Below are 10087 nucleotides of genomic sequence, written 5' to 3'. Positions count from 1 at the left end.
TTTCTTTGAAGACTTAGATCTGTTTCCAGTTTTGTGAGGAAAAACCTTCTTGTTTTCCACAGTGGGACACCAATTTACAATGCATGCGCATTCCTGGTTCCCCACATCCTTCTTAGCAATTTTCATCTTTTGTGTTTTTAATCTTAGTCATTCTGATTGTCATACAATTGTGACACAAAGTGTTTTTAATTTGCATTTTCCTTATAGATAATAGAACATGTTAAAAAATATTTATAGAACATGTTAGAAAATATTGCTTAGCCATTTTATTGTTGAGAACTTTTGATTCAGGTACATATCCACTTTTTTGAACAAATATACAATGCATAATACTGTAAAAATTTTCATTCTTACAAAAATTATTTTTATGTATAACCACCAGTACCTGTATGCTTGCAACCATAGAGAGATATAGGATTATTATTATATTGGTTATGATAAGAGCAATATTAATCAGATTCTAGAAGATAGAAACATAATAAATAATATATTTATATGATTATTATATGAAATAGTTTAATTAAAATTAACTTTTTAATACTTGCATAATGTTTTATTTATTTTACCAATCTGCTTTTGTACCATTTTAATTACATGCAAATATTAAGGTCAGTTCTAGGTTAAGGATCTAGCAATACAATAGATGGAATAGTCAAGGAACAAGCAAGACAATAAACACAAACAGTCAAAGAACAAGCAAGGCAATAAACAAAGTCCCATGATCATTTCCTCATTCCCACAATCCCTGTTTCTAAGGGCTTATCAGGATGACCAAAGTATCTGAGCCTACTTTCTTGTCCTAGCTCAAAGTCATTTTCATGCCTGAAGCCTACTTTTTTGTTCTCGCCTAAGATTTAGATTCCTGCCTGAAATTACTTCTTTGTTCTAGCCTAATGTCAGATTCTTGCCTGAAGCCCATTTCCTTGTCCTTGGCCAATGTCAGATTCCTGCCTGAAGCCCATTTCCTTGTCCTTGGCCAATGTCAGATTCCTGCCAAGCAGCCCCCAAAGCTCTCCACATCTCCCCCTTTTAAATTTCATAAACAAGAATGAGCCTGTCTTAGGTCATTCTGACAAGAATGCTTTCCTTACCCTTTGTGGAATATGCATTATCAAAAGCAATGCACTTTTGTCTTAGGTTGGTAAGGCTATGTGCAGAATCTTACCTGCCCTTGGCTTGCCAGACTGTTAAATTAATAACTTTGTCTGGGGGGTCCATTTTTAGTTTCAAGCCATGTACTTTGTCCACCAACATGTTGATGTTGTTAAAAAGAAGCTTTAACATGATGGGCAGGAATAAAATTATTCCCAGCACAAAAAGGGCTAGCATGATCATGCTATATATGTTATTCTTGAAGCTTGACCAAAATGGAAATACTGAACTCAAGCAATGGATAATTCTATCAGCAGTATCTGCAGCATCAAATCTCAGCTGAGTAGCATTCTTTACATTCATAATCTCACTATGCAAAGTTAAAGCATCCAGAGAGGTGTTAAAATTATGCCAAATACCCTACTAAGTGTCTTTAAACTTTTTCCTAATTATAATGAGTATCGTTGTAAATTTTAGAAGTAACACAACTCCATTGGTATTTGGCATGACACTCGAGATGGCTCATTACTTTTTTTTATAAAAGACAACATTTAATTGGGACTAGCTTACACATTCAGAGGTTCAGTCCATTTTCATCGAGGCAGGAAGTATGACAGCGTTCAGGCAGGCATGGCAATGGAGGAGATGAGAGTTCTACATATTATTCCAAAGAGAACCAGAAGACTGTGTTCCACATGGCTAGGAGGAGCGTCTCAAAGCCCACCCCCACAGTGACATACTTCCTCCAACAAGGCCATGCCTACTCCAACAAGGGCACACTTCCTAATAGTGCCACTCCCTGGGCCAAGCATATTCAAACCACCACATTCCATTCCCTGGCCTCCATAGGCTTGTTCAAACACAGGAGTCTGGGGGGCGGGGGGTCAATCTAAACATAGCATATGGAAAATACGTTTAGTCCAACTTCAGAAGTCCCCATAGTCCATAGCAGTCTCAACAATATTAAAAGTCCAAAGGTCAGAGTCTCTTTGAGATTCATTCAATCACTTAGCTATAATCTCCTGTAAAGTCAAAATCAAAAAGCAGATCACATACCTCAAACATTACAGGATATACATTACTATTCCAAAATACTGAGAAAATAGTGAGAAAATACTGGACCAAAGAAGACCAAAATCCAACTGAGCAAACTCCAGACTCTGCATCTCCATGTCTGATGTTAAAGATCTCCAACTCCTTTCGTCCTTGATGACTGCTGTTGGCAGATCTGGCATTCAGCAGCAAGATGCTTTGTTCTCTGGTTTCACTCCCTGTTGGTAGCTTTCCTCAGCAGGTTTCCCATGGCTCTGGCATCTTTAACATCTTGGGACCTCCAAGGCAACTTAAATTTTACATCTTCTTGTTCCAATGTCTGGGATCCACACACTTCTGGGCTCCCACAAAGGACGTCAGCTCTGCCCTCTGTAGCATTCTAGGCTCTGGTTGACTCCACTGCACTGTTGCTTCTTTTCTTGGTGATCATCTCTTGGTATTGGCATCTGCAATTCACCGGAGTTTTTTGCTGAAACCAGGCATCACCAGTAGCCTTTCATAGGTTCTCTTCATGCTGCCAAGCCTCAATTTCTTTGAAGACCCCTTCAGTTCTGGGCCATGAAATGCAAATGAGGCTGCACCTTCACCAATGGCCTTCTCTGGCTTCTCATAGTGCCACGCCTCAGCTGCTCTCCATGATCAGTTAATGTCTTCAAAATGAATACCACCTGGTTGATTCTTATACATTACTAAGTGCAGCTGCAGCAGGAGGTACAACCTTGGCTATCTCTGGAACACAGCTTCTTTGTGTCCTCAGAAAACATTTCCTAGAGGATTTCACCTCCATGATGCTGATCTCTTCTTAATCACTGCTAATTTCTTAGCTCCAGCTCACTAACATCAATTGTCCCAGTAGTCTCTTCTATTCTTGACTAGAAATCCAAAGCCACTTGGCTGAAGCTGCTGAGTTCTGTTGCTTGCTTGGACTGAAACTTGGCTCCCTTGTTCTGGCTGTTTACTCTTAAAGTCTGAACCTCCTTCCAATAATTTGAATAAGATAAAGAGCATCAATCTTTAGTTTCAAACACCTATCAAAATCCTCTTGAATACTCAACACATTAGTAACTTTTTTTTGCTAAATGATTAACAAAAGTAGCTGTCTTAACTTCTTGTGTCAAGGCCATTGCAGAAGCAGTGGTGCTAGCTATTAATGTAATTAAAGCTGTTATACCAGCAATAATCAAGCCCAGTACTCTCTTCTGCTTAAAGCCTGACTCACTTCTTCTGGTACCTGCAAACTTTTTTCAGAATACCAAGGTCCTGTAATACTCAGGGCAATAAAACAAAATCTGGTTGATAGACCTTCATAACTGACATGCCAGATTTCAAAACACAAACACAATTAGAAGGTGTATAATCAATGCAACTTACATTAAATACTGTAGAAGAAACAAAAGTATTTTTAACTTGACAATTAAAAGAGCCTTAACACATGAGCTCTTAACCTGTTTGAAATCCAGATTCAGCCCCAACATTATCTCTTGCTAACATAACATCATAGAGAACTGCAGCTAATTTCCATATATCTCTCTGAAAATGTCCAGATCCAGACTTCCAAATGAAGACTGTTATTCCCAATATTGGATTGATTTCTAGACCAGTCCATGATTGAGTCCAAATACCTGGTCACATTTATTCAAAATACAAGAGTCATTATTACTTTTCCTTTTCCCACAATGTCTAAAAGCTTGAGGCAAGGCAGCTTGTACCATCTGGGATATAGGCAAGCAAAGGTGGGTCAGGAACATATGCTCAATACAGCTTCCCAGTCACCATTGTCAGGTCACTCAGCAAGCTCACAGGTGAGCATCATTCTTTATCCCAGCATCAGCATGTCTCACCAATCACTCTGGTGGCCACCATGCTCCTTCAGCATCCTATGATCCTGGGCATGTTAGAGCTCCTGGGAGTCCAGCTTCCTCTGGGTGTTGTGTGATTGGTTGAAGATATGGTCCCTAAGGTCTGCTCAGGGCACCTGTGCATACGGGAAGGAACACATCCATTTTTAAATTGGATTGTTTGTTTTCTAAGTTATTTGCTTTGTTGTTGTTCCATGTATTCTGTACACATTAACCATCCATCAGATGCATAACAGACAAATATTTGTTACTATTCTACAGGCTATCTCTTCAGTTCACTAACAGCTTCTTTTGCTTTTCAGAAAGTCTTTTTAATTTTATGAAGCTCTATTTGTTGATTGATGTTCCTACTTTTCTCGTGTGACCAGAGTTTTATTCAGAAAGTCCTTACCTAAGCCAATATCTGACGCATACTATCTACTCTTTATTCTAGATTTTTCAGAGTTTCAGGTCTAACTTTGAAATCTTTGATCCATTTGGAATTGCTTTGTGTGCAGAGTAAGAGATGCAGACCAAAGTTCATTTGTCTGTAGATGTCCATCCAGGTTTCCTAACACTATTTGTTAAAGACACTGTCTGCAATGTGCTGTGTGTGTGTGTCTTTATCAAAAATCATGTTGTTGCAGGTGTGTATCTCTATATCCTCAATTCTATTCTATTGATCACCATGTCTGTTTTGTGCCAGTATCATCCTGCTTTGCTACTATGGCTCTGAAACATAATGTGAAATCAGGTAAAGTAATATTGTAGTGTTTTTACTCAGCATTATTTTGCTATCTGGGATTTTTGTACTACCATATACCTTTTAAAAATTATTTTATTTATTTACATTCTAGTTGTCACTCGTCTCAGTCCCCCTCCCACAGTTCCTCATCCCATTTTTCCTTCCCCTGGCCTCCTCCCCACCAGGCATGCCCCTTCCCTGAGGTCTCAAGTTTATCTTGCTTCTCATCTTCTCCCACTGAGGACAAACCAGACAGCCCTCTGCTATATATGTGCCTGCGACCTCAGACCAGCTCATGTATGCGCCCTGATTGGTGGCTCAGTCTCTGGGAGCTCCCTGAGGTCCTGGTTAGTTGGAATTGTTTAGCTTCCTATGAGGTTGCCATCTCCTTCAGTTCCTTCAATCATTCCCCCAACTCTTCCATAGGGGTACCCAACTTCAGTCCAATGGTTGGGTTAAGTTGTTGGGAGCCAACTCCTAGCAGAAAGCGGCTATCATCTTTGCAGCCATCTCAAGCCATATACCCTGACAAGAGACTTGTTTTTCAACAGCCTACAGCAGCTGAGCACACTCTGATAAACATCTTGTTTATCCCACATATCTTATTTTGCTGTTTAGTGACCCCAGCTGCATCGTGCTTGTGGTAAAGAGTCTTCAGCAGTGTTCCCCTGCTTGTGCTTATAAATACCCAGGATTTCCTTGCAAGAAGGGAGACAGTAAATGAGACTTGACTACACACCTTGTCTTGTCTCCATTCTTCGTGTCTCTTCCCCTTTCCCCACTCTCTCTCTCTTGCTAGATAGACCCTGACCTGCAGACCGCAGAGCAGTCCAGGACATTAAATATCTGCTTCTGTCTCTGTCAGCTGCTGGCAGGGGCTCTCAGAGTACAGCCACACCAGTCTACCATTTATTTGTAAGCACATCATAGCATCAGTAAGTGTCAGACCTTGGTGTCCCCCCATGAGATGGATCTCAAGTTGGGCCAGTCATTGGGCCTTCTTTCCCTCAGTCTCTTCATTTTTGTGCCTGCAGTTCTTTTAGACTGGAATAATTCTGGGTTATAAATTTGACTGTGGGTTACTAACCCTGTCCCTCCGCTTGAGGCCATCTCTATCTACTGGAGATGGAATCTTTGAGTTCCCTTTCCCTAATGTTGGGCATTTTGGCTAAGGTCACCCCCATTGAGTCCAGAGAGTGTCTTACCTCCCTGGTCCCTGGTATTCTCTAGAGGGTTCCGCCACCTCCCACTCCCTGAGGCTGCTTATTTCCATTCATTCTCTTGTCCCTCTGGACTTCTCTCCTGTGCCCTTCCCCCAAATCTGATCCTGTTCACCTTTTCTCTTCCCCCTCCCCTCTCCCACCCTGTTCCCTCTCTCCCTCTGCCTCCTGTGATTATTTTCTTCTCCCTTCTAAGTGGGTTTGAAGTCTCCTCACTTGAACATTTCTGCTTGTTTCACTTCTTCCAGTCTCTAGGTTGTATACTAGGTATTCTGTACTTTTTGGCTAATATCCATGAATCAATGAGTATATACCATGCATGTCCTTTTGTGTCTAAGTTACCTCACTCAGGATGGTATTTTCTAGTTCCATACATTTGTCTGTGAAATTCATGATATCCTCTTTTTTAATAGCTGAATACTATCCCATTGTGTAAATGAACCACATTTTCTGTATCCATTCTTCAGATGAGGAACATCTGGGTTGTTTCCAGCTTCTGGCTACTATAAATTAGGCTGCTATGAACATGGTGAAGCAAGTATCCTTGTTATATGTTGAAGCGACTTTTGGGTATATGCCCAAGAGTGGTATAGCTGGGTCTTCAGGTAGAACTATTTCTAACTTTCTAAGGAACTGCCAGATTGATTTCCAGCATGGTTGTACCAGTTTGTGATCCCACCAGCAATGGAAGAGTGTTCCTCTTTCTCCACATCTTCTCCAACATGGGCTGTCACCAGAGTTTTTGATCTTAGTGCTTCCTGCCCTGTCTCTAACTGGAGCCTGTCTTTCCTATTATTTTGGTTGTATCAGAATAATATAATATTTTGGTTGTGTGGGGTGGGTGTTGCTACTGGGGTTAGAGCTGGGGCCCAAGATCTGCTCAATTCTTGGGCCCAGACCGGAAGGAACCAAGGCTCTGGGCCAGGAGTGACTTTCTGGGTCCTAATGGGTCCCAGCTACTCCCTGTTTGGGGCCAGGTGTTGCTTTCTCCTTACCTAAGATACTGCCCGGGTTAGAGTTCCTGGAAGGCCCACTTCCTCTGGGCTCTGTGAGATTGGGGGCAGTCTGCTCAGTGCTAGGTCCCAGACCAGAAGGAACCAAGGCTCCCAGCCAGGAGTTCATAACTCTTTCTATATCCTTGGGGTTATGGGACTGTTTAGTTTATCTGATCTTACTTTAACTTTGGTAGATGGTAGTTGTCTAGAAAATCATCCATTTCATCTAGATTTTTCCAATTTTGAATATAGGCTTTTGTAGTAGGTTCTGAAGTTTTCTTGAATTTCCTCAGATTTTGTTGTTATGTCTCCCCTTTCATATCAGATTTTGTTAATTTGGATACTGTCTCTGTGAGCTTTAGTTAGTTTTGCTAAGGGTTTATCTAGTTGATTTTCTCAAAGAACTAACTCTTGGTTTTGTTGATTCTTTCTATCTTTCTCTTTGTTTTTAAGTGGTTGATTTTAGCCCTGAGTTTGACTATTTCCTCCCTTCTACCTCTCTTGGCTGTATTTACTTCTTTCTGTTCTAGAGCTTTCAGGCATGTTGTTATGTTGCTTGTATGGGATCTCTCCAATTTCTTTATGAAGGCACTTAGTGCTATAAAATTGCCTCTTAATGCTGCTTTCTCATTGTTCCATGTGTTTGAGTATGATGTGTCTTCATTTTTATTGAATTCTATAGTCTTTGATTCCTTTATTTCTTCCTTGACCAAGTTATCATTGAGTAGAGAGTTCAGTTTCCATGAGTATGTGGGCTTTCTGTTTTTGTTGTAATTGAAGTCTAGCCTTAATCTGTGGTGATCTGATAGAATGCATGGGGTTATTTCAATCTTCTTGTGTCCCTTAAGACTTGTTTTGTGACTGACTATATAATCAGTTTTGGAAAAGGTACTATGAGGTGCCAAGAAGAAGTCAGATTCTTTTGTTTTAAGGTGAAGGGTTTGGTATATATCTGTTAAATCCATTTGGTTCATAACCTGTATTAGTTTCACTGTATCTCAGTTAAGTTTCTCTTTCAAGGACCTGTCTATTAGTGGGAGTGGTGTTGAAGTCTTCCACTATTATTGTGTGAGTTTCAATGTGTGTTCTGAGCTTCTGTAAAGTTACTTTTAAAAATGTGGATGCCCTTGCCCTTGGGGCATAGATGTTCAAGATTGAGACTTACTCTTGGTGGAATTTTCCTTTGATAAATATGAAATGTCCTTCCTCATCTCACTTGATAACTTTTGGTTGAAAGTCTATTTTATTGGATATTAGAGTGGCAAGTTCAGCTTGTTTCATGGGACCATTTGCTTGGAAAAATGTTTTCCAGCCTTTTACTTTGAGTGTCTTTGTGACTGAGGTGTGTTTCTTGCATTCAACAAAATTCTGGATTCTGTTTACCTGTACAGTTTGTTAGCCTGTGTCTTTTTTTTGGGGGGGGGTGTTAATTGAGTCCATTGATATTGAGACCTATTAAAGACAGATGATTGTTAGTTGTTTTTGTTGCTTGAGGTGGTATTGTGTATGTATGATTCTCTTCTTTAGAGTTTGTTATGAACTGTTTAGTTTCTTTCGATTTCTTGGGTGCAGTTACCCTACTTGTGTTGGAGATTTTGTTCCAGTATCCTCTGTAGGGCTGGATCAGTAGAAAGATGTTGTTTAAATTTGATTTTGTTATAGATTATCTTGGTTTTTCCATCCATGATGTTTGAGAGTTTTGCTGGGTATAGTATCCTGGGCTGGTAGTTGTGTTCTCTTCGTGTCTGGATGACATTTATCCAAGATTTTCTGGCTTTGAAAGTCTCTGTTGAGATGTCTGGTGTAATTGTGATAGGTCTGCCTTTATATATTATTTGGCCTTTTCCCCTTATAGCTTTCAATATTTTTTCTTTGTTCTGTGCATTTAGTGTTTTGATTAATATGTGACAAGAAGATTTTCTTTTCTAGTCAAATCTATTTGGTTTTCTGTAGGCTTTCTGTATATTTATGGGCATCTCTTTACATTAGGGAAGTGTTCTATGATTTTGTTGAAAATGATTTCTGTCCTTTGAGCTTGGATTCTTCACCCTCTTCTATTCCTATTATTCTTCAGTTTGATCTTTTCATTGTGTCCTGAGTTTCTTGGATAATTTGAGTTAGGAGCTTTTTACACTTTGTATTTTCTTTGACTGCTGTGTCAATATTTTCTATGGTATCTTCTACACCTGAAATTCTCTCTTCTATGTCTTGTATTCTGCTATTGATGCTTGCATCTGTAGCTCCTGATCTTTCTTATGTTGTCCATCTCCAAGGTTGCCTTCCTTTTTTTATTGTTTCTATTTCTATTTTTAGTTCTTGGATTGTTTTGTTCAATTCCTTCTCCTGCTAGATTGTATTTTCCTGTAATTCTTTAAAGGATTTATTTGATTCTTCTTTAAAAGCATCTACCTATTTGCATGTGTTTTCCTGTATTTAAAGGAGTTCTTTATATCCTTCTTAAAGGCCTTTTTAAAATCTTCTTGAGATGGGATTTTAGTTCATTATCTTGCTTTTCATGTGTGTTAGGGTAGCCAAGGTGGGAGAACTGGGTTTTGATGGTGCTAAATTGCATTGGGTGCTGTTGCTTATGATCTTATACTTGCCTCTCGGCATCTGTTTTTCTCTTTTGTTGGCTGTCCTGGGTGTCTCTGACTGGAACTAGCCTCCATGGAGGCAGGTAGAGCTCTATGACGTGAGTTAGAGCTGGTATTCTTGAAGTCAGGCATGTTGTCTCTGGTTAATGTGAGCCTCTTGTGTCTCTTGTTACTGTGGACCTCCTGGGAGGCTTGCAGGCTATAGTGTTTGGGTGGTCTGGCCCTGAGTGGGGAAGTGGGATGAAAGGGAGGTGGAGCTCCAGGGTTGAGGTGAGGGGAGTAGGTCCAGAGTCTGCTTGGCTGTGTGAGTGTCCCAGATGGCATGGGTATTTGGGTAAAATTCTTACCAAAAATTACCCAAAATTTGTGTCACCATGGGCCTCTTGGGAAGCATGAGGCTGTAGTGTTTGGGCAAGTGTCCACCATATAACTTTTAAGATTGTTTTTTAAATGTTTTGAGAAGAACTATGTTAGAATTTTGGTGATGACTGTATTTAATCTGTAAGTTGATTTTCATAGGATGGTTGTTTTCACAAATTTTCTCATCTTC

At 39.9% G+C, this 10087-nt stretch overlaps 1 long non-coding RNA gene across 1 annotated transcript in view; it reads right to left on the bottom strand.

The window, feature by feature from the left end:
* Positions 1–270: 270 nt before the first annotated feature.
* Positions 271–10087, bottom strand: part of LOC143435601 (uncharacterized) — an 88175-nt gene continuing 78358 nt past the window's right edge. The window contains exon 3 of the long non-coding RNA XR_013106070.1: positions 271–4120. This is a non-coding gene — a long non-coding RNA (uncharacterized LOC143435601). The remainder of the gene's footprint in view (positions 4121–10087) is intronic.

This window comes from Arvicanthis niloticus, chromosome X (genome assembly GCF_011762505.2).
Source record: "Arvicanthis niloticus isolate mArvNil1 chromosome X, mArvNil1.pat.X, whole genome shotgun sequence".
In the NCBI taxonomy this organism is placed as follows: domain Eukaryota; kingdom Metazoa; phylum Chordata; class Mammalia; order Rodentia; family Muridae; genus Arvicanthis; species Arvicanthis niloticus.
This window is presented reverse-complemented; position numbering and strand designations above follow the sequence as displayed.